The sequence below is a fragment of the Schistocerca gregaria genome, chromosome 4 (assembly GCF_023897955.1).
Source record: "Schistocerca gregaria isolate iqSchGreg1 chromosome 4, iqSchGreg1.2, whole genome shotgun sequence".
Taxonomy (NCBI): domain Eukaryota; kingdom Metazoa; phylum Arthropoda; class Insecta; order Orthoptera; family Acrididae; genus Schistocerca; species Schistocerca gregaria.
Genome location: NC_064923.1, coordinates 412,623,298 through 412,649,390, shown reverse-complemented (window position 1 = coordinate 412,649,390; position 26,093 = coordinate 412,623,298). Strand labels below are relative to the sequence as shown.

The 26,093-nt window shown below is 41.7% G+C and overlaps 1 protein-coding gene across 2 annotated transcripts in view; it reads left to right on the top strand.

Annotated features, from left to right (window-relative positions):
• Window positions 1-26,093, top strand: part of LOC126266619 (L-lactate dehydrogenase) — a 291,594-nt gene that overhangs the window by 172,511 nt on the left and 92,990 nt on the right. The window contains exon 1 of one of the 2 annotated variants that reach the window (XM_049970967.1): window positions 21,558-21,601. The exons of the other annotated variant lie outside the window; for it this stretch is intronic. The gene's annotated coding sequence lies outside the window, so the exon portion shown is untranslated. Of the gene's footprint in view, window positions 1-21,557; window positions 21,602-26,093 lie in introns of those variants that run through there. 2 annotated transcript variants of the gene reach the window in all.

Genomic DNA, 26,093 nt, shown 5'->3' with positions numbered 1-26,093 from the left:
CATTATCCCCATATTCTCTGCTGGTGTCACCCCTCTATTGAACTCACGAAGAAGAATATGTCGGAAATGTTCCTATTTCTCCACTTGGCACTCCGTTTTCTAGCGGTCATAGCTCCACTATGTTTAAATGAAAATATGTTAACACAAACAGTAACAATGAACTGCAAATGAAAAGTGACAATCGATAAATAAAACCGTAGCAACCGGAATACCAACATACAAAACAAAAACGCTACGAACTTACACACCAACCGAATATAATGTGTCTTTCACCGTTTTTTCCTGTGTTTAAGCATTTTTGAGTCTGACACCAGCAGATTTTGTCACTCGAACATGTCCAGTTGGAACGAAACCGACTGTGACGCAATAGGCGTTCATGTACTGACAGCTGTGGTGGCTTACAATGAATGCTGTAAGAGTGTGGCATTTTAAACAGTGCTTCACTGTGCGTGTTTGTGCTGGTAAGTAAGTTTTCCTACCTCATATTTATGCGTCCAGTACAAAACTACATTATTATCATGTTTTCATACTTTCCTTCGAAGTGAAACTCAGCTGAAAAGTAGGTCGTGTAGAAAAATATATATGTTATTAAACCGCTAACTAGAATGGTGGCGCACAACCCTAGTTGCTGGTTGCCTACCTAACAGCCACCAGGTCAACCAAAATTTGATTTTCAGTATTTCATGTAGTAATTCCCATAATTTAAAAATTTTGAATGCTATGGTAATCTACTCATTGAGAGGTATTATCTTATGTCAACCAGTTCTTGCCTGAACCATCAAAAACAGATAAATTTTCCAGTTTTTGATGGATCACGACTGACAAAATTATAACAAAACAACAGTCATTTATTTTAGACTTGATTTTTTTTACGAGTTTATGTGGGTAGTACCTTTGAGTAACGTCTGGCCCTCTCAGTACAGCACTTTTCCTAAGAAATGAATCAAAATGTTTTAGACTTATCTAATGGGTCAGATCAATGAACATTAGCAAGTTAGCTACAGAGTTACAAAATAGAATCTAGCAAAAGTTTATTTTTATCTTCATTGTTGCAATAAAGATTTTGACTTTGGTCTATACTGAACCTTTCTTTTGCTACATTCCTCACATCTTTCCCTGTTTGCTGCAAAAGTGACAAAATTTACAACTTTATTCGCTAACCTTACATCCTTTGCGATAATTTCTTACTTTTGTTGAATATATTAGATTCTGTTACAAGTTGCCTTGCAGTTCTGGGACTAATACACTACCGAGGGAGGTGGCGCAGTGGTTAGCGCACTAGGTACGGATTCAGACGGACGACGGTTGAAACCCGCGTTCGGCCATCCTGATTTATGCTTTCCGTGATTTTCCTAAATCGCGTCAGGAAAATGCCGCCATGGCTCCTTTGCAAGAGCACGGCCGAATTCCATCCCCATCCTACCCTAATCTGCGCTTGTGTTCCGTCCCTAATGACGTCATTGTCGACGGTGCGTTGAACAATAATCTCCTCCACTGATACGCTTAGCACTCCCCTGACCCATCAATCACCGAACAACATTTCTTCTTAACTCCAAAAGTGGAGTATTTCCAGGCAGCTCACAGTGATATACATTTTTTTTTTTTTTTGCTTCCATCTCATTAGTAGATCTAAACCTGTTGTCATGGTTCACACATCTCGTATAACAATTGTAGTCCTTTACTGCAGAAGGGCACTGAAAGTTGATTTTTCTGACATCCTTCTGCTTCCATGGTAACTGGAAGGCAAACACAAAATTTGACGTCTTTCCACTAAAATACCCCTTTCCAGAATATGAAGTGAGATGAAATGATCGTATGGTATTATTCGCCAGGAGACCCCTCCCTCCCCCTCTGGTGTTGTTTGGCTGTCTAGTGCAATCCACGAGCTGATAAAATCTCATACCCGGCCGGGAATCGAACCCAGCCCTCCCTGTCACGCAGACCACTATTTTACTTTTTTGCAACGTTTTTTTATTTACCGGGAATCGAACCTGTCTCCTTCACACTGCAGTCAGCCGAGATATCCACTTTTTTCGGACGCCTTACCATATTTTTTTCCATAAGAATCTCTATTATTTAAAAACAAAAGATGATGTTCTTCATGAAATAAAAAACAATTCTTGAAAACGTAAATAAGTATGTTTTTTCAGTATCAGTTTTTTCAATTTTACACTACAGGCCATTAAAATTGCTACACCACGAAGATGACGTGCTACAGACGCAGAATTAAACCGACAGGAAGAAGATGCTGCGATATGCGAATGATTAGCTTTTCAGAGCATTCACACACGGTTGGCGCCGGTGGCGACACCTACAACGTGCTGACATGAGGAAAGTTTCCAACCGATTTCTCATACACAAACAGCAGTTGGCGGGCGTTGCCTTGTGAAACGTTGTTGTGCATCACAGACAGGAGCGCCTGCGATGGTGTATTCAACGACGAACCTGGGTGCACGAATAACAAAACGTCATTTTTTCGGATGAATTCAGGTTCTGTTTACAGCATCATGATGGTCGCATCAGTGTTTAGCGACATCGCGGTGAACGGACATTGGAAGCGTGTATTCGTCATCGCCATACGGCGTGATAATGCCATGGGGTACCATTGGTTACACGTCTCGGTCACCTCTTGTTCGCACTGACGGCACTTTGAACAGTGGACGTTAGATTTCAGATGTGTTACGACCCCTGGCTCTAACATTCATTCAATCCCTGCGAAACTCTACATTTCAGCAGGATAATGCACGACCGCTAGGTGCAGGTCCTATACGGGCCTTTCTGGATACAGAAAATATTCGACTGCTGCTGTGGCCAGCATATTCTCCAGATCTCTCACGAATTGAAAGCGTCTGGTCAATGGTGGCTGAGCAACTGGCTCGTCGCAATACGCCAGTCACTACTCTTGATGATGTGTGGTATCGTGTTGAAGCTGCATGGGCAGCCATCCAAGCTCTGTTTGACTCAATGCCCAGGGATATCAAGGCCGTTATTACAGCCAGCGGTGGTTGTTCTGGGTACTGATTTCTCAGGATCTATGCACCCAAATTGCGTGAAAATGTTATCACATGTCAGTTCTAGTATAATATATTTGTTCAATGAATACCTGTTTTTCATCTGCATTTGTTCTTGGTGTAGCAATTTTAATGGCCAGTAGTGTACAGCTTACAAATCCAGTCTGTTACAAGGAGGGATTGGTTACAGAACAGATACTCCTTAATAATACACTCCTGGAAATTGAAATAAGAACACCGTGAATTCATTGTCCCAGGAAGGGGAAACTTTATTGACACATTCCTGGGATTAGATACATCACATGATCACACTGACAGAACCACAGGCACATAGACACAGGCAACAGAGCATGCACAATGTCGGCACTAGTACAGTGTATATCCACCTTTCGCAGCAATGCAGGCTGCTATTCTCCCATGGAGACGATCGTAGAGATGCTGGATGTAGTCCTGTAGAACGGCTTGCCATGCCATTTCCACCTGACGCCTCAGTTGGACCAGCGTTCGTGCTGGACGTGCAGACCGCCTGAGACGACGCTTCATCCAGTCCCAAACATGCTCAATGGGGGACAGATCCGGAGATCTTGCTGGCCAGGGTAGTTGACTTACACCTTCTAGAGCACGTTGGGTGGCACGGGATACATGCGGTCGTGCATTGTCCTGTTGGAACAGCAAGTTCCCTTGCCGGTCTAGGAATGGTAGAACGATGGGTTCGATGACGATTTGGGTGTACCGTGCACTATTCAGTGTCCCCTCGACGATCACCAGAGGTGTACGGCCAGTGTAGGAGATCGTTCCCCACACCATGATGCCGGGTGTTGGCCCTGTGTGCCTTGGTCGTATGCAGTCCTGATTGTGGCGCTCACCTGCACGGCGCCAAACACGCATACGACCATCATTGGCACCAAGGCAGAAGCGACTCTCATCGCTGAAGACAACACGTCTCCATTCGTCCCTCCATTCACGCCTGTCACGACACCACTGGAGGCGGGCTGCACGATGTTGGGGCGTGAGCGGAAGACGGCCTAACGGTGTGCGGGACCGTAGCCCAGCTTCATGGAGACGGTTGCGAATGGTCCTCGCCGATACCCCAGGAGCAACAGTGTCCCTAATTTGCTGGGAAGTGGCGGTGCGGTCCCCTACGGCACTGCGTAGGATCCTACGGTCTTGGCGTGCATCCGTGCGTCGCTGCGGTCCGGTCCCAGGTCGACGGGCACGTGCACCTTCCGTCGACCACTGGCGACAACATCGATGTACTGTGGAGACCTCACGCCCCACGTGTTGAGCAATTCGGCGGTACGTCCACCCGGCCTTCCGCATGCCCACTATACGCCCTCGCTCAAAGTCCGTCAACTGCACATACGGTTCACGTCCACGCTGTCGCGGCATGCTACCAGTGTTAAAGACTGCGATGGATCTCCGTATGCCACGGCAAACTGGCTGACACTGACGGCGGCGGTGCACAAATGCTATGCAGCTAGCGCCATTCGACAGCCAACACCGCGGTTCCTGGTGTGTCCGCTGTGCCGTGCGTGTGATCATTGCTTGTACAGCCCTCTCGCAGTGTCCGGAGCAAGTATGATGGGTCTGACACACCGGTGTCAATGTGTTCTTTTTTCCATTTCCAGGAGTGTATATACCCTGTAATCTAAGTGAAACTGGAACCTTACTGTAAATGTTGCTTAGCATATTGGTATGAAGATATCCCATAACTTTCGCATGTGTACGTTAGACTTACCCGAATAACAACCAAAGGGTGTCCCACGACAGACGAGGTGTTCGCGGGTGACGCGACGCGTATGTCGCCTGTTGCCGCTCCGTCTGCCAGTTATTGTTTGCGTACTTCTCGGACACCAATACTTTACACGTGCCCACCTATATTACGCGACTGAGTTTGCTGGTGTTTTCTTTCGAGTTTTTTGTCAAGTATAATCGCTTCATATGTTGTTGCTAGACGTCATCATTGCAACTGTCTCAAGTCCGGGTCTTTCCGTGGCCATATGTCGCTGGGACCGGCCGTCAGAAATACCGTGTGCGTGTCTTCTACACAGTGCGACTGAATATTCAGGTGTTTTGTTCCGAGTTTCCTGTCGAGTTTCCACTCGGTATGATATACACAAGGATCAACGAGTGTTTCTTGCTCTGAACTATGCAAAAACGGAATCGTAAGTCGACTTTAATTGATACGAAAATTTCCCGGTGTGCATGTTCCCAATGATTCCACGATACGCAGATTAGTGACAAAATTTCAAGAGACTGGATCTGTTTTACACAAACGAAGGCCTAGAGAACCTAGTGTTTCAACCGAAAATAAGTTAGACGAGATAACCGAAAATAAGTTAGACGAGATAACCGAAAATAAGTTAGACGAGAAAGAAGTCCGAAAAAGTCCCTGCGCCGTTTGGCACTTCAGACTGGTGTCGAGAGCATCTGCTCACAAAGTGCACGAACGGTTATTGACAGTATACAAAAATTAACGGTACTGCAGCAAGTGAGGAACTCAGATACTGTTATTGTAAATGGCTGTTACAGTCTTTGCACGATGGGGAAGTTGATCCTGAATGCTTTTTTTCTGATGAAGCATGTCCGCATTTGTCCAGATACGTAAATTCCCAGAACAATAGACGTTGGAGCTCCTAAATTCCCCCTGAATTACATCAAAAACCTCTTCATGATGTGAAAACAAGAGCGTGGTGTGCAAGTAGTGTAAGAAGTATTATTGGACCATTTTTTTTCCACGAAACAATACGTTCTGACAGCCATGTGAACAATATACCGCATCCAAGCACTGACACCTAACTAAAAGATGTACGGTTATTTCATACAGGACAATGCAAGAACACACATCGCCAATGCTTCTACACTGAAGCGCCAAAGAAACTGGTATAGACATGCGTATTCAAATACAGACGCAGAATACAGCGCTGATGTCAGCAACCCCTATATAAGACGACAAGTGTCTGGCGTAGTTGTTCGATCGATTACTGTTGTTCCAGTGGTAGTTTATCAACATTTAAGTGAATCTGAACGTTGTGTTATAGTCGGCGCACTAGTGGGGATTTTCCCGTGAGACCATTTTACGAGTGTACAGTGAATCCGCTGAAACATCAAATCTCCGACATCGTTGTAAAAATATCCTGCAAGAACCGGACCAAAGACGAATGAAGAGAACTGTTCAACGTGACAGGTGTGCAACCCATCCGCGAACTGCTGCCGATTTCTGTGCTGAGCCATCAACAAGTGTCAGTGTGCGAACCATTCAAGGGAACATAATCGATATGGGATTTCGGAGCCGAAGGCCGACTCTTTGTTGACTGCACGACACAAAGCTTTACACCTCGCCTGGGCCAGTCAACACCGATATTGCACTGTTGATGACTGGAAACATGTTTCCAGGGCGGACGAGTCTCGTTTCAAATCGTACGGAGTGGATGTGCGTGCACTGGTACGTGGACCTGGCATGTCACCAGGGAACTTTTCAAGCTGGTGGAGGCTCTGTAATGGAGTGAGTCGTGTGCAGTTGGTGTGATATGACACTCCTGAAACGTGTAGGTACGAGTGTGATAGGTGACACATACGTAAGCATCCTGTCTGACCGCCTGCATCCATTCATGTACACTGTGCATTCCGACGGACTTCAGCAATTCCAGCAGGACAATGCGACACCTCACACGTCCACAATTGCTGCAGAGTGGCTCCAGGAACACTCTTACCAGTTTAAACACTTCCGCTCGCCACCAAACTCCTCAGGCATGAACATTGGTGTGTATAGCTGGGATGCCTTGCAACGTTCTGATCAGAAGAGATCTCCATCGCGTCGTACTCTTACGAATAGATTGACATCCCTGCAGGACTCATGGTGTCAGTTGCCTGCAGCACTACTTCCGACATTAGTCGAGTCCATGCCACGTCGTGTTGCGGCACGTTTGCGTGCTTGCTGTAGCCGATAGCATTTAGCGTCACTATGAGATGGCAGTGAAGCAAGACCTGATTTACATCAAATCGAATTCTGCGCATTTGCCCGCGCTAGTAAGGAAATTGGAATCTTCTGCAGTTTCTGAAGAGGTTGAAAAATCTTTGCAGTCACCGTATAGGGAAGTGGACGAGGCAGCAAAAGATAAGATGAACAAAGCTCCCAGAGTAAGATTTTCACTCTGCAGCGGACTGTGCGCTGATATGAAACTTCCTGGCAGATTAAAACTGTGTGCCGGACCAAAACTCGAACTCGGGACCTTTGCCTTTCGCGGGCAAGTGCTCTACCCAAGCACGACTCACGCCCCCGTCAAAGTTATCGCATCAAATACTTTTTTTTTGAGTTTAAGAAAAAATTTGAAGTAACTGGGTGCTGCGTACTGTTTTAGATGAAAATATAAATAAATGTATAAATGAATTCTGATACCGTCTATTTTTATTGTTTTCCTGCCATATTATGCATGTTTAATGATATCATACTGCATGAATGCATGCGGTTTTTACTATTTGATAGCACTGAAAATCCGGGCTCTAGTTATAAGTAATTGAATTTGAAATGGTTTACATTTATTGATGCGTTCAATGAAGATACTCTTTGCACACAATATCGAAAGCTATGAACGGTAGCAATCGGGAACAAAGTGAATATCAATCCAGAGCTATGGACAGTCTTCTGACTTCTGTGGGAACAGCTATTCCCGTCAGACTCTGCTCCGAGAGTGAACGATTAATACTTGTTACGTCATAATACGAGGTACACATTTGCCTAAGAGGTCATGTGCGAGTGATACTGTCGCAGATTACTTACAACTAAAATGAAACACAACATTACACAACGACGAATATAGTGTCAGGCCCATGGCGAACTGTAGCATTTGATCGTCAAAGTTGCCAGCTAGCAAAATCAACATATTCTAGCGAACTGCCCCTATTCAGTTCTAGACAGACGAGAGGCCAAGAGAATGTGGGCGCACTGTACTGCGACGGAGGATACCAACTGCACGGGCACAAAGACGGTAAAGCTTATTCCTTTCTTTTAATTATACGTAAGCAAAAACAACAATTTCAAATCGCATTACATCCCGTTTCTAGGAGATTCTGATGTAAAAGGCAAATTAGTTTTCACACACAGAATTACATCTCAGTGATTGAAATTCATCTATAACCGTTAGAAATTCTTATAAAATGTATTACTTATTATGATATTTGGATGGAAAACGTGTGTTCAAGACACCACAGTCACACGCTCTACTTGTCGAACATTATCTACATAGCGAATACAGAGATCACTTGGCGGATAAACTTCGTACGAGAATGTGTAAGTGGCGCAATTCCCACTTTCCTGTAATTACAACGTTTATAAAAGTCATGCTTTTTCAACGCAAATTGCCTCAGACAAGCTTTGATAAAAAATCTGATTGGCTGATATGCAAAGTCAAATTACTCTGAATATAATTGTTTTGGTGCCACGGATCATCGGAAATTAGTTGGCTTACCTTCTGACTGCCTTCGTTGCTCCGGGCTCTTACTACATTTCATGGTTTTCTTCAGATTTTGGTGACTGGGGACCGATACGTTCATCTTGCTCGCCAGTCGTCTCGTCTCAAACTGTTGCTCAGCAACGGCTTAGGATGCTGCAGAAAACCCTGTATTGTTGACAACTGCGTCACGTCACTATACTGCTGTTTACTCTAAGAGGATATACGGAAAATAATAACCACACAGTCAAAGAAACTATTCAGTGATAACAGCAGGGGCGTAACTAATTTTGGACGACCGAGGCAATGCCACTGAGGAGACAAAATTGAAACGGGAAGGAAACGTGAAAAAATTAGCAAAATCAATCAGTCAGAGAAATCCGTCGCCATGTTAAAATAATGAAAGATTAAAATCATTCCGATGTCAAGATACGCTAACGATTTATTTCCTGTACCTAGGTCAAAGATCGAGCTGGATTGGGATACATACCTCTGTCAGCTGAGAATATAGAACTAAAGGTACTAGATGAGCGCAAGTATTTCGGCCATACCTATGACGGAGCAGCTGTCCTGGGTGGTGTATGCAATAGAGTGCAAAAAAGGATAAAGTCACAATTTACGTTTACTCCTGGCCGCTGTAGAGACTAAGCTGTTAATCAAGAAACAGCGCCGTAGTCGAAGCAAATGAGAAATTATACAAATTTTTTGGTCATAGCGTGGTTTTAAAATTTTGTTCAGCGAGTACTTACCAGAAAAAACAAAGATGCTAAATTCAAGGCATTGGGCTGGCAACTGAAAAATCATCTATACCCTTAACGAGAGATTCATTGTCATTGTTCTCGCTCTGACTAACATTATTCGTAATCTTAATAAATGTAATCAAAGAATTGTAGAAATAGCTGTTAAAACATAATATTATCCTTTTCAGATTCAATATAGCGCATTTGACGAAGTTAATACACAACCCAAGGCATTGTAGTTTGAGAGTATGGACATTTTAGCTGTACATGACTTCTTTGGAACGGCTCTGTCAGAGATGAAGACGGAAGCTTAGAGTTTAACGCTCCGTCGACAACGGTGTCATTGGGGACGGAGTGTAAGCTCGGAGAGGGGAAGGATTGATACGGAAATCGGCCGCACGCTTTTCAGAGAAATCACCCCGGCATTGCCTTAAGCAGTCTGGGGGAAATCACAAAAATCCTTAATTTGGATGGGCGCACGTGTATGTGAATCGCTGTCTTCCCGATTGCAAGTCACGTGTCTGACCTACGCGACATATTGCTCGGTTGCTCTCAGAAATGAGCTACGAGCATCAAAGGGTCATACGACGAACTACTTGTCGAAATTTTCAACATTTGTGAAAGATGGGCCAATGTGTGTATTTTGCCTAAGAAACAAATTAAATGAATGGAGAAGCACTTCGAAGAGCTTTGCGAGGAGAGAGGTTAACAGAGCCCCTAACTGGACTTACAATATTACTTTTTTTTTTATCCAACGATTGTAGATACCTGGTTTTAAGGAAAGGTGTATGTTGTAGACGTTTACGTAGCAATACAATCGTCTTTGAATCTACTATCTGCGACGAAATCTTAAAAAATAAAAAATAAGAAAAAGCACGTAAGTTGTCAGTGGCATTTTCTCAATTTGTGAACAAAACTGTCTAGATCGTTTAATATATTATTTTATTTATTACGTCGTCTGTCTCCGCATCCGAATGGTTCCTGGAGAGGACGCCAGCGAAACAGGAAAAGCACGAACTAGCATCAGGCACGAATCATAACAGAAATAATGAATGTTTGTCGTGGATTAGAAGCTCTCACCCAAGGGCAAATACAGGAGATTATCAAAACCAAAAGACTTGGGATAGAATTCACGCGTAATATACGGTACACAGTTGCTGCAAATCACAGAAAAATAATCACCAGTATACGAGCCAATATACTTCAACACAGTCTAAGGATTCTTGACGAAATATAAGGGGTGGATCTGGTGAACATCAGCATAACGTTTGAAATAAATTATGTGGCACAAGTCCTGCAAGTGCCGAAAGACATGGCCAAAAGAATTTTACCTGCTCTCGATCACTTCGTCAGCCGCGAACGCACCTTGAAAGTGAAGTATGAAGCGCTGACATTAACTACAGACAAAGGAGGTTAAAACGTAGCAGATGTGTACAATAAAGCGCAAGTGCTGTACATCTGTAAAACGTACAAACCGTAGAAGAAATCACTTAGTAAAAAGACGGCATCAATGTTAAATCAAAGCGCAAGTGCTGTACATCTGTAAAACGTACAAACAGTAGAAGAAATCACTTAGTAAAAAGACGGCATCAATGTTAAATCAAAGCGCAAGTGCTGTACATCTGTAAAACGTACAAACAGTAGAAGAAATCACTTAGTAAAAAGACGGCATCAATGTTAAATCAAAGCGCAAGTGCTGTACATCTGTAAAACGTACAAACAGTAGAAGAAATCACTTAGTAAAAAGACGGCATCAATGTTAAATCAAAGCGCAAGTGCTGTACATCTGTAAATCGTACAAACAGTAGAAGAAATCACTTAATAAAAAGACGGCATCAATGTTAAATCAAAGCGCAAGTGCTGTACATCTGTAAAACGTACAAACAGTAGAAGAAATCACTTAGTAAAAAGACGGCATCAATGTTAAATCAAAGCGCAAGTGCTGTACATCTGTAAAACGTACAAACAGTAGAAGAAATCACTTAGTAAAAAGACGGCATCAATGTTAAATCAAAGCGCAAGTGCTGTACATCTGTAAATCGTACAAACGGTAGAAGAAATCACTTAGTAAAAAGACGGCATCAATGTTAAATCAAAGCGCAAGTGCTGTACATCTGTAAATCGTACAAACGGTAGAAGAAATCACTTAGTAAAAAGACGGCATCAATGTTAAATCAAAGTGCAAGTGCTGTACATCTGTAAAACGTACAAACAGTAGAAGAAATCACTTAGTAAAAAGACAGCATCAATGTTAAATCAAAGTGCAAGTGCTGTACATCTGTAAAACGTACAAACAGTAGAAGAAATCACTTAGTAAAAAGACGGCATCAATGTTAAATCAAAGCGCAAGTGCTGTACATCTGTAAAACGTACAAACAGTAGAAGAAATCACTTAGTAAAAAGACGGCATCAATGTTAAATCAAAGCGCAAGTGCTGTACATCTGTAAAACGTACAAACAGTAGAAGAAATCACTTAGTAAAAAGACGGCATCAATGTTAAATCAAAGCGCAAGTGCTGTACATCTGTAAAACGTACAAACAGTAGAAGAAATCACTTAGTAAAAAGACGGCATCAATGTTAAATCAAAGCGCAAGTGCTGTACATCTGTAAATCGTACAAACAGTAGAAGAAATCACTTAATAAAAAGACGGCATCAATGTTAAATCAAAGCGCAAGTGCTGTACATCTGTAAAACGTACAAACAGTAGAAGAAATCACTTAGTAAAAAGACGGCATCAATGTTAAATCAAAGCGCAAGTGCTGTACATCTGTAAATCGTACAAACGGTAGAAGAAATCACTTAGTAAAAAGACGGCATCAATGTTAAATCAAAGTGCAAGTGCTGTACATCTGTAAAACGTACAAACAGTAGAAGAAATCACTTAGTAAAAAGACGGCATCAATGTTAAATCAAAGCACAAGTGCTGTACATCTGTAAATCGTACAAACAGTAGAAGAAATCACTTAATAAAAAGACGGCATCAATGTTAAATCAAAGCGCAAGTGCTGTACATCTGTAAAACGTACAAACAGTAGAAGAAATCACTTAGTAAAAAGACGGCATCAATGTTAAATCAAAGCGCAAGTGCTGTACATCTGTAAAACGTACAAACAGTAGAAGAAATCACTTAGTAAAAAGACGGCATCAATGTTAAATCAAAGCGCAAGTGCTGTACATCTGTAAATCGTACAAACAGTAGAAGAAATCACTTAATAAAAAGACGGCATCAATGTTAAATCAAAGCGCAAGTGCTGTACATCTGTAAAACGTACAAACAGTAGAAGAAATCACTTAGTAAAAAGACGGCATCAATGTTAAATCAAAGCGCAAGTGCTGTACATCTGTAAAACGTACAAACAGTAGAAGAAATCACTTAGTAAAAAGACGGCATCAATGTTAAATCAAAGCGCAAGTGCTGTACATCTGTAAAACGTACAAACAGTAGAAGAAATCACTTAGTAAAAAGACGGCATCAATGTTAAATCAAAGCGCAAGTGCTGTACATCTGTAAAACGTACAAACAGTAGAAGAAATCACTTAGTAAAAAGACGGCATCAATGTTAAATCAAAGCGCAAGTGCTGTACATCTGTAAATCGTACAAACAGTAGAAGAAATCACTTAGTAAAAAGACGGCATCAATGTTAAATCAAAGCGCAAGTGCTGTACATCTGTAAAACGTACAAACAGTAGAAGAAATCACTTAGTAAAAAGACAGCATCAATGTTAAATCAAAGTGCAAGTGCTGTACATCTGTAAAACGTACAAACAGTAGAAGAAATCACTTAGTAAAAAGACGGCATCAATGTTAAATCAAAGCGCAAGTGCTGTACATCTGTAAAACGTACAAACAGTAGAAGAAATCACTTAGTAAAAAGACGGCATCAATGTTAAATCAAAGCGCAAGTGCTGTACATCTGTAAAACGTACAAACAGTAGAAGAAATCACTTAGTAAAAAGACGGCATCAATGATAAATCAAAGCGCAAGTGCTGTACATCTGTAAAACGTACAAACAGTAGAAGAAATCACTTAGTAAAAAGACGGCATCAATGTTAAATCAAAGCGCAAGTGCTGTACATCTGTAAATCGTACAAACAGTAGAAGAAATCACTTAGTAAAAAGACGGCATCAATGTTAAATCAAAGCGCAAGTGCTGTACATCTGTAAAACGTACAAACAGTAGAAGAAATCACTTAATAAAAAGACGGCATCAATGTTAAATCAAAGCGCAAGTGGTGTACATCTGTAAAACGTACAAACAGTAGAAGAAATCACTTAGTAAAAAGACGGCATCAATGTTAAATCAAAGCGCAAGTGCTGTACATCTGTAAAACGTACAAACAGTAGAAGAAATCACTTAGTAAAAAGATGGCATCAATGTTAAATCAAAGCGCAAGTGCTGTACATCTGTAAATCGTACAAACAGTAGAAGAAATCACTTAGTAAAAAGACGGCATCAATGTTAAATCAAAGCGCAAGTGCTGTACATCTGTAAATCGTACAAACGGTAGAAGAAATCACTTAGTAAAAAGACGGCATCAATGTTAAATCAAAGTGCAAGTGCTGTACATCTGTAAAACGTACAAACAGTAGAAGAAATCACTTAGTAAAAAGACGGCATCAATGTTAAATCAAAGCGCAAGTGCTGTACATCTGTAAAACGTACAAACAGTAGAAGAAATCACTTAGTAAAAAGACGGCATCAATGTTAAATCAAAGCGCAAGTGCTGTACATCTGTAAAACGTACAAACAGTAGAAGAAATCACTTAGTAAAAAGACGGCATCAATGTTAAATCAAAGCGCAAGTGCTGTACATCTGTAAAACGTACAAACAGTAGAAGAAATCACTTAGTAAAAAGACGGCCTCAATGTTAAATCAAAGCGCAAGTGCTGTACATCTGTAAATCGTACAAACGGTAGAAGAAATCACTTAGTAAAAAGACGGCATCAATGTTAAATCAAAGTGCAAGTGCTGTACATCTGTAAATCGTACAAACGGTAGAAGAAATCACTTAGTAAAAAGACGGCATCAATGTTAAATCAAAGTGCAAGTGCTGTACATCTGTAAAACGTACAAACAGTAGAAGAAATCACTTAGTAAAAAGACGGCATCAATGTTAAATCAAAGCACAAGTGCTGTACATCTGTAAAACGTACAAACAGTAGAAGAAATCACTTAGTAAAAAGACGGCATCAATGTTAAATCAAAGCGCAAGTGCTGTACATCTGTAAAACGTACAAACAGTAGAAGAAATCACTTAGTAAAAAGACGGCATCAATGTTAAATCAAAGTGCAAGTGCTGTACATCTGTAAAACGTACAAACAGTAGAAGAAATCACTTAGTAAAAAGACGGCATCAATGTTAAATCAAAGCGCAAGTGCTGTACATCTGTAAAACGTACAAACAGTAGAAGAAATCACTTAGTAAAAAGACGGCATCAATGTTAAATCAAAGCGCAAGTGCTGTACATCTGTAAATCGTACAAACAGTAGAAGAAATCACTTAGTAAAAAGACGGCATCAATGTTAAATCAAAGAGCGCCCCTCACCATCGACACCCCGAGCAGACGTCCACCGCATACCGAATTAATTATACCATCTGAAACATTTCCTTAAAGACTATAGTCGTATTAAAATGAGAAATCCTAAAAAAATATAACCAAAGTGAAAGAGGTGTACAAGAATTTGATGCAAAGTTAAAGTGGGAATGCCATAGAAAAAAATATTTTAACTTGCGTAAAATCTGAAAGAATATTCACGACCCGATATTACCTACTAATGGTTCAAATGGCTCTAAGCACTATGGGACTTAACATCTGAGGTCACCAGTCCCCTAGACTTAGAACTACATCCATGCCCGAGGCTGGATTCGAACTTGCGACCGTAGCAGCAGCACGGTTCCGGATTTGAAGCGCCTAGAACCGATCGGCCACAGAGTCCGGCACCTACTAATGTTAGGGCAAAGTGGTACTACGCTGTTAACAGAAAATACCCAACAAACTCAAGACTACTCTGCATTCATTCCAAATTTTCCACTGTGTGCCAGCTGCAATCTTACTGACACCGTAGAATATCAGTTTGTTTATGGCAATGCAGACAAAATATGGTTGTCCACGAGCAAAAAATTAACAAGTATCCAAAGGACATTGTCCAACACCATAACACGGATGAGCCTTCTACCTCCAAGTACCTTAACCGAAAATGAAGAAAAATGCTGTCAACTGGTAAATGGGTCATATCATATTATGAAAAAGGGACGGGAGTGAAGATGATTTCTGGCTGTACATGACTGCCCGACCCCTGGAACAACTACAAATTAACAATTATTATGATACATACATACTCTTCCTCAAGTGAACTGTAATGTGAGTTCTACAATAGCTCTCAAAGGTAATTACTCAGTGTACAATTTGTTACAGATACCCGTACTGAAGACTGAAACGTGAATGTCTTGTAGAGTATACAGTTATTTGTAACTTGAGTTTGTTTTCTGTTATGTGATTTTATTATGTGAAAGTGTTAAATGTAAAATAAAACTTTGGAAAAGAAAGAAAAAGAAAATGGTTAGAGTCACTGCAAGTGCAGAAGAATCCGGTTGCGATTCCCAGTACATCGTCAGATTTTTTCTCCGGTATGGAGGTCTTGAACGGATCCACTCAGCCCTGGTGAGGCCAAATGAGAAACTGCTTGAATAAAGAAGCAGCGGCATCATCAGTATTCCTCTACTGGCAATAACGGCTGGAGGCATTGGCGACATGCTGATCACATCACAGATCGCTCCTCGTACTGCCTTGCAGGCATCACTCCGGCCAGCTGGTGTTTGGTGTTTCATTTATTAAGTCGTTTCGGCTCCTACCATCATGAGATCAAAACATAGAATTTCTGAAACACCTTTCAGTGTCAGTCGATAAATCCTGTACCTAAGCGGGGCGTCAAGTGTCGACTTTTTTCATGACAATTTCTCTTCCGCTGTCAGCACATCTAATATCGATTATACCGATATCGATTACTTACAGTAGAAATGTAAAAAAAAAGATTGATGTACAAGACTTAGCAGAGTTGATGCCCAGCTACCGTGGTAATCGTTTCTCCCTATGTAGGTCGGTGTCAACAAAATATTTTCGCATTTGGAGCAGAAAGTTGGTGATTGGAATTTCGTGAGAAGATTCCGTGGCAAGGAAAAACGCCTTTCCTTTAGTGATGTCGAGCCCAAATCCTGTATAGTTTCAGTGACACTCTCTCCCATATTTCGCGATAATACAAAACGTGCTGCCCTTCTTTGAACTTTTTCAATATACTCCGTCAGTCCTCTCTGGTAAGGATCCCACACAGCGCACCAGTATTATAAAAGAGGAGGGACAAGTGTAGTATAGGCAGTCTCCTTAGTAGATCTGTTACATTTTCTATGTGTCCTGCCAATAAAAGACAGTCTTTGGTTAGCCTTGCCCACAACATTTTCTATGTGTTCCTTCCAATTTGCCAGCCGCGGTGGTCTCGCGGTTCTAGGCGCGCAGTCTGGAACCGTGCGACTGCTACGGTCGCAGGTTCGAATCCTGCCTCGGGCATGGATGTGTGTGATGTCCTTAGGTCAGTTAGATTTAAGTAGTTCTAAGTTCTAGGGGACTAGTGACCACAGCAGTTGAGTCCCATAGTGCTCCGAGCCATTTGAACCATTTGAACCTTCCAATTTAAGTTGTTTTTAATTGTAATTCCTAAGCATTTAGTTGAAATTGCGGCGTTTGGACTTGACTTATTTATAGTGTAACCGAAGTTCAAAGAATTCCGTCTGTCCATCGTTTCTTCTTCCCTCTTCTGTCTCCACGCTATCACCCCCTTTTTCCCCCATCCCAATTAGGAGGCTGGTAGTTCTTACTCCCAGAGTACTTATTTCCGGATCGTAACTAGTACGTGTACCAAATGTGGTTGTAATCATTTCAGGGCTTCAGGAAGTGCTTTCTAACCGTGGCTCTGCTAACGTACACACATGTCAAATTTATTTCACGCATATTTAACACAGCCAACGGCCTTTCCGCAGTGGTAACACCGGTTCCCGTCAGACCACCGAAGTCAAGCGCCGTCGGGCTGGGCTAGCACTTGGGTGAGTGACCATCAGGTCTGCCGAGCGCTGTTGGCGAGCGGGGTGCACGCAGCCCTTGTGAGACAAACTGAGGAGCTGCTTGACTGAGAAGTAGCGACTCCGGTCACGCGAGCAAGCAAAAATACGGCGGGGAGAGCGGTGTGCTGACCACATGTACCTCCGTATCCGCATCCAGTGACGCCTGTGGGCTGAGGATGACACGGTCGCCGGTCTGTAGCGTTGGGCCTTGATAGCCTGTTCGGAAGGAGCTTAGTTTTTATATTTAATACATTTCACACATACTTCTACACACATTTCACCGGAGCCTCTAACGAATCCCTGCAGTTTAACTTTCATGCAGCTCAATAGACGTCTAATCATGTATTGTTCAATGATATATATTTTTGTAGGTACATTCAGTGGCATATATAGATACTGTCTGCGAAATGTATTGCGAATAGAGTTAGCAACAAACAAATAATCAATTTAAACGAAATACATGATGCGACAATTTTTTACACATCTCAGCGTTTATGAAGTCACATCTTCTAAACAATTCGTAGTACTGTGATGTAATTTAGCTGGTACATTCAGTGATATACGTGAATACTGTCCGCAAAATGGGTCGCGAATAAAGTTAGTAGTAAACAAGTATGAATTAAAACGTCATGCTTTATGCGGCAGTTTACCCGCAGGAACAGCGAAATATTAGTAAGCGACAAACTTTTTTTCCTTCCATTATTTCGAGGACATGTCAGGGAGAAAAAGTTTTGAAAAAGTTTGAAATTATGTGTCAAGTTCGTTGCAAGTCTTTAAGTGCTCTCATTCTCAAATATGGATGAATGCAGTGTGGATATTCGAGGGTCGTGACCTACACTGTTTTTCATCCCCATCCCTCTGGTAGGTAGATAGTCCTCACTCTCTCAGCGATTTTCTCCAGACCGTAAGTGATAGGTGTGCTAAGTTTGCCTGGCATCGGTCCAGTGGTTTAAGAGGAGATGTGCAACAGACAACATACGTACATCCATACATATTGTATGCTGGTACATCCATTTTTGTAATATGAAAAAGTACAAAATAATGATTTTCTAATATAAGAGACTAGGCCTAATTTCCACATATAAGAACGAGAAAAAACTCATTTAAGTAATTTTTGTTTTATGAGCGTTGGGCCGTGGTCTCAGGCATTTTTTTGTGTCTGTTTCGTCCCGTAATGCTGAAAACGCCATCAGACGCTATAAAGAATTCATACTTAGATAAGCTCAGCAAGTCGAACTATTTCGGAGCTTGTAGTGAGGGCTAGTTGGCGCCGTCTGCTTTATTCAGCACTGTTGTTGTTGTTGTGGTCTTCAGTCCTGAGACTGGTTTGATGCAGCTCTCCATGCTACTCTATCCTGTGCAAGCCTCTTCATCTCCCAGTATCTACTGCAACCTACATCCTTCTGAATCTGCTTAGTGTATTCATCTCTTGGTCTCCCTCTACGATTTTTACCTTCCACGCTGCCCTCCAGTACTAAATTGGTGATCCCTTGATGCCTCAGAACATGTCCTACCAGCCGGTCCCTTCTTCTAGTCAAGTTGTGCCACAATCTTCCCTTCTCCCCAATCCTATTCAATACCTCCTCGTTAGTTATGTGATCTACCCATCTAATCTTCAGCATTCTTCTGTAGTACCACATTTCGAAAGCTTCTATTCTCTTCTTGTCCAAACTATTTATTGTCCATGTTTCACTTCCATACATGGCTACACTCCATACAAATACTTTTAGAAACGACTTACTGACATTTAAATCTATACTCGATGTTAACAAATTTTTCTTCTTCAGAAACGCTTTCCTTGCCATTGCCAGTCTACATTTTATATCCTCTCTACTTCGACCATCATCACTTATTTTGCTCCCCAAATAGCAAAACTCCTTTACTACTTTAAGTGTCTCATTCCCTAATCTAATTCCCTGAGCATCACCCGACTTAATTTGACTAGATTCCATTGTCCTCGTTTTGCTTTTGTTGATGTTCATCTTATATCCTCCTTTCAAGACACTGTCCATTCCATTCAACTGCTCTTCCAAGTCCTTTGCTGTCTCTGACAGAATTACAATGTCATCGGCGAATCTCAAAGTTTTTATTTCTTCTCCATGGATTTTAATACCTACTCCGAATTTTTCTTTTGTTTCCATTACTGCTTGCTCAATATACAGATTGAATAACATCGGGGAGAGGCTACAACCCTGTCTCACTCCCTTCCCAACCACTGCTTCCCTTTCATGCCCCTCGACTCTTATAACTGCCATCTGGTTTCTGTACAAATTGTAAATAGCCTTTCGCTCCCTGTATTTTACCCCTGCCACCTTTAAAATTTGAAAGAGAGTATTCCAGGCAACATTGTCAAAAGCTTTCTGTAAGTCTACAAATGCTAGAAACGTAGGTTTGCCTTTCCTTAATCTTTCTTCTAAGATAAGTCGTAAGGTCAGTATTGCCTCACGTGTTCCAGTATTTCTACAGAATCCAAACTGATCTTCCCCGAGGTCGGCTTCTACTAGTTTTTCCATTCATCTGTAAAGAATTCGTGTTAGTATTTTGCAGCTGTGGCTTATTAGACTGATTGTTCGGTAATTTTCACATCTGTCAACACCTGCTTTCTTTGGGATTGGAATTATTATGTTCTTCTTGAAGTCTGAGGGTATTTCACCTGTTTCATACACCTTGCTCACCAGACGGTAGAGTTTTGTCAGGACTGGCTCTTCCAAGGCCCAGCACTAAGCCCACCACTAAGGTCCATAAATTGTCTAATTTCAATGCTTCAAAAGCACAAAAACGACTTTAACAGAAAATAATCTTTTAAAAGTACAAAAAATGACTCTTACACAAGAGAAGAACTTGTGCGTCATAGTGCTACGTAAAGGAAACATTGCCAACTCTTCCTCGCCATAAGAAAGAATATAAGCCCCATAACATAGGTCGGTACGATTCTGCGATATTCGGCAGCGATCTGATGACGTCAGTATCAGCCCACTGCACGGATTCGTATAAATATTCCGGCTTTTTAAGCTTATTTAAGTTTGAAACACTATAAAGACTTAGGTCTGTATTTCCTCTGGTGATGTTTTCAGCACTAGGGGGCGAAACGTTAGGCACAGAGATGAACCTTGGACCCCGGCCTCACGCTCATCAAACAAAACTTACCAAGGACGCAAAAACCGACCGTGAAAGAGTGCATTGCAGTATTTTTTTAAAAATAAGACAAGAATTTTACACTGCTGAACACATACACTTCATCAGCAGTTTAAGTTTTTGCAAGCATATTCAAACTTATGTTCTACTCTGAAATTATGTTTGTTTTTGTTTTGGCTCCCAGTACACTATTACATATTATTCCACATTTTGTGACGTTATTCATGATTGTAATTAATTAATTTTCGATATTTTGTTATTCTAAACGTAAAAAGAGTGTCTTACTGTTCCAGTACTGATTCTCATACGAAACAGTTTGGCTTTGTATTTAATTAAAACGTACCTTTGGTAGAGTGTTGGCAGAGTGCAGCATTTGTTATGTACAATTGTGAAGGGGCGAATAGCTGTTTCATGAACAGATAGATCAGGAAAAGATTGTTAAGATCGTATTTCGGTTCATCGACCTATTTAAAACAAAGTAGTCTGTTTTACGAAGTTTCTCTTTTTGACTGAAGTGGGAGGAGTGAGGCCGGGAAATAGTGTAACGTAGTGGGCGTGACTTGTCTGCACAAACTAAGTTGACACTCGACGGGGTGGATATTGAAAGCGACCGCAAATGCGAAATGCATTTAGGGCCGATTCCCTTAGCCACTGTACCGAGAATCAACTTTGTTTGCGTGGACGGTAAGTGAAGAGGCAGAGAGAGGGGAGTGGAAGAGCGAGTGTGGATGACGCTATGACTTCACTTATGGCCATGGCTGCATACTTCATACTATATCAACGACGTTTCGTATACACGGATGTATGCGGTGAAACTGCGGAGTACCTCGTATGTGCAGCTGCTCAGTTTTTCTTTTCCAGGCTGTAGAGAGCGCGCGCATCAGCCCACAACTGCGGGTGTCGCCTGGCTTATTGATCTGTATAAACAGCTGATGCGCGTTGGCGGCCATGGCGCATGGTCAACAAGACGCGGCGCTACGTACCACGTGTTATTCCCCGTGTGTTGTGATACATCAGGGCACAGATCGCGTCTCGCAGAGGCGAAGGACCTCTGTCACCGACATGGCTTGAATACCAAGAGTGAGAATGGATGTGTAGTGTCGAAGGCTGCAGGAGAGAAAGCAGGGAAGGCAGAAAGTTTTCGGTAAGAAGAAATTCTGACTAATACGGTGCAGCATTATATGGTAAACAATTCAGAGGGGAGTTGGTCGCTTGCTGCAGACCCCTCGGTCAGATCAAAATCTGAATTAAAGTGCTCCCAAAGCGACAATTTGCAGAGTTGGCGCTGTGAACTGTATTTCGCGGCTGCACCCAGTGTGAACATGGCTGTTCCTTGACCAGCATGAAGTGCTTCGTCTGTGTGTGATGTCACCAATGCTGGCATTCACAGTTAAACAAGGCTTCAGGCGCTGCCATAGGAATGCCTGTCGTGTAAAGGCAGACAGGTGCCCCTTACATGAAACATTCGCACAAACTTTTTACCACACCCTTCAAATTATTTTTCGTTATTACTATTTTTTATCACGTCTGTTTTCCAGACAGTATGAGGAATGTTTAAGAAATCTACAGGGCCAATGTTGCACTAGAACCACTTTATTTTTACTCACGTTCTGTCCATAGCCATTGATTTGTTTTATAAAGAAATGGGATGATTCATCAAAGAACGGAATGGTCCTCTCCTATAGTGCAATTTTCGCAGTAATTAAAAGTAAAAACTGTTTACATGTTTTCGACTTCGAACACTCGTTTTATACACCGATATTTGAGTTACTTTGTACGTATTACTACGGCTTCAGTAAAGAATTTTATCTTTAAGACACCATTCATAAAACGTTGAGAATTAAAATAAATCTATTGTTTTGTTTATAAACTAATTACTATTTGGCGTCCACGAGCACGTGTTGATAAATTCAGGGAGACTGGAAAAACTTTTTTCGTAGCGAATGGAAATAAACTATTGCGTATTGCTGTTTAAAATCCGTGTAATTTTTTAACAAAAAAAGGCATCTATTCCGACTTGTAGTGTACTGACAAAAAACTTTGCGATATCCAGTCCCGTTAAACAGGACACATCGATACTAGCCTCACTTCGCGAGAAAATGGAAAAATTTGGTACACACGTCGATGCATGACAACGCTCAAAATGAAGTATACTTCGCTATAGACACGTCGTTAAGCATTTGTAAACACAGTACAACAGCATTCGATGCTTTGGAAAATCTGACAGGCAATCGACGTGCGTACTGTCACCCAGTAGCATTAGCAGGCACATACACTGTCTCATATAAAAGTGACAAGTTCCCGGTTACTTAAACCTTTCTTATTAACTGAACCATTTGTTGCGTTCGCCAATAATTCACAGTGGAAGTATTAACTCGGGAAATATTCCTGTTGAAAATTTAAGTTTGGTATAAGAAACTAAGTAACTCCTCGAGGCAGCAGGAACGGTACTTTGGTTACGCGGTGCCCTGAGAATGTGTGAATTCTTGTATATCATATGAATATTTTACCCGACAATAACGTGGTTGTAGATACGGCTGTGTGTCTGTGTGTAATTGCAAGTGACAACCCAAGCCTTACTAGGGTTACAGACTGAGATATAGGAGCGGAATTTGTGTGTGTGTGTATTCGTGATTTTTTCGTAGCTATTACAGCTGTCATTTATGACTCGTTCATTCATTCTTTGCGTTCTGTAAGAGTCCATCAGGAGAACATTGAGTGGTGTGTAACGAATATAGTTACACGTTAAGAGTAGTTGTTAGGTACTAAATCTGGGTGCTGCGCCAGCATCTATGAAATAAAGTTATCCAGAAGACGAACTGAGTCTCGTCCTTCCACAGCAAAGTTTCTCAAACACTTCCCATGTTAACAAAGCTGCGAACAATGAAGTATCACACTCGCTACAGCGTGTTGGCTGTTTCCCGCTTACGTCCTAACAAGGAAAAGATACAGAGAAGGAACAACAAATCGTACATAGAGCCGAGTAATATATAAAACGTTTTTAACCCTAGACTGCTAAACCACTCATAAAATTTACGGCTGGAGCTGGTACCAATTCCCGGTTATTACCGCCAATTTGGTGTTGTCAGTGTAGTGTGTAAAACAGGATATTGTGTACTTATTTGCTATGAGACATACCACTAGAGAACTTATAATTAACTACTGCATAAACTATAAATTGACCTTTTTTGAATAAAATATGGACTAATAATATTTATGATGGTTTAGAAACAATGTAAAGGTTTCCCCCCTCTAGTGTTCTAGAGATAAAATATTTTGGCACAGAATTATGCATAATGTGGTTTGCTTTCATATTAAGACGGGGCTTTGTCACTCAATCATATCGATTCATACATCGTAAAAACAGTAACGTGGAGCACTATTCAGAAAGTTGGCATAGAAACAAGGGACATCTCGTGAATCGTATGACAGTATCAAAAAGATTTGCAGTAATAGTGTTGGCTTTTACCCATGGTGGATGATGGACTAGCTGTAGCAATAAAAATTGCAAATAACTGTACAAATAACATGATGGCAGCGTATGGTGTGAGGCAGAGGATACATTTACAAGCAAATTCAAGATACAGCAGATGCACTTATAAGCAAATTCAAAATGCGTGGCAGCGTTAGTCGTTGTGCGGTTCCTAGCTCGATATAAGCATTTCATTTTGGCAGCATTTCAACGGCTTACCCGTGAAATGCGTAGGTAATTACTCGATCAGCTTCTCATTTGACACATCGAGTGTACGCTGTTCCACACTTTCCCAACGCAGAGAAGTCAGAGCCGGTCACCTAGGATAGTAGAGAAGCCTATGCCCAAATGCGTAGAAACAAGCAAAAATGTTTCATCAGTTCAAAATACAGAGGAAAAAAAACGAAAATAAAGAAGTACTAAAGGCTGATTCACGAACGATAGCGTTTTGCGCATGTCGAGTCACGGGCGACGATTGCACTGCTGACGATTCCATGCAACAGTTGCGGTACGCGGATACGTGTGCTTTCAACTTGAAGAAAGCGTATATCCTGCAAATTATGATTTTCCCTTGCTAATGCGGAATGTATCACGTTTGACCACCATCAGCGATGACAACTCGTAACAAATGTAATAAAAATTCATTAAACAACTCGCCGCAATAACGTTTAATGCTCTAGTTAGCCACGGCATTCAGAGCAGAGCGCTCAGATCACTACTGAACGCTCATTGGCTGTCGGAGAATGCATGACGTAGGTGCGCAGAACAAGCCTAAACTCCACCGCCATCGTTCGTGAGTCCAGCTATAGTGGTATGTCTTTATAGAAAACAAAACGAATATCGTTTGCTACAATTAGATTTATTACTCCAGATGCGTTTAGATTTTTACATAAAAAGCATCTTCAGTGGATGGAATTTCACTCTGCAACGGAGTGTGCGCTGATACAAAACTTCCCGGCAGATTAAAACGGCGTGCGGGACCGAGACTAAAACTCGGAACATTTCTTTCGCGGGCCTCTAGTTTGGAAGTTAAGAGATGAGGTACTAGCAGAAGTAAAGTTGTGAGGACGGGTCGTGAATCATGCTTAGGTAGCCCGGTAGAGCACTTGTCCGCTACAGACAAACGTCCCAACTTTGTCTCGGCCCAGTACACAGTTTTAATCTGCCATGTAGTTTCACCCTCAGTGGATGTTTATTTTGGATCTTCTGACAACTTTAGAGTTTCCTCTTAAAGTGGTCAGATACTGCAGTTGCAGTTACTGTGTACGCATTTCTGGCACGTTTGTGAAGAAGACTGTCTGTAAAGCATAACTTGGAAAATCTTAACTGATGACCTATCGACCAGTTCACACATTTGCCACGGAAACAGTTAATATTTTAAATTCAGGCCTAGAAAAACCTAGTTCGTTAACAGACACAAAAGTACTACATAGCTGGTCTTCAACTGCTGTAAAACTTAGCTATCTCTTGCGACGGAAATACTATTGACTACACCGTAAAACTCTCATTGACGTCCGCAGCTCTAGTGACTTGCGTTGCTACCGCTGGATCACGTGGTCCCTGGTTCGATTCCCGGCCGAGTTGGGGATTTTCTCTGCCCGGGGACTGGGTGTTTGTGTTGGCCGTAGAATTTCATCACCATCTTCAACATTCGTGGCAGTGCCTAGATCGTAATGTGAACAAAAAATTAGACTGTGGAAATTTGGAACTTTGTATGGGCGCTGATGACCGCTCAGTTGAGGGCCCCACAAACCAGTCACCACCACCACTCTCATTGACGTCTAAGTACGATATATTCTGCGGGTTCATTTAAATTCGAGCTAGAACCATTATTTTCCCTTAAGAGGGTTAAGAAAGCCTAAAACCGATTCGAATGTTTGAGAGATGTAGAGTGCCACTGCTATACTGAGACCAGCCGTCTACTGATACTTAAAAGGGAAAAGTGGGTAGCCCTTCAAAAACCGAACACAGATAAAGCATGAAAACTGGAAGGAGGTGCACTGAAGCGTGAAATAAACAGCAAAATAGGAACAGTGAACAGCTCAAGATGTGCAACATAAAGCGAATGGCAAGAATCACGGCGTTGTAGATGTGTGGCCACGGTGTTGGAATCCAAAGGGTGATCAGTGTTCAAATTTCCATTGCCCCATTTACTTTTTTCCAG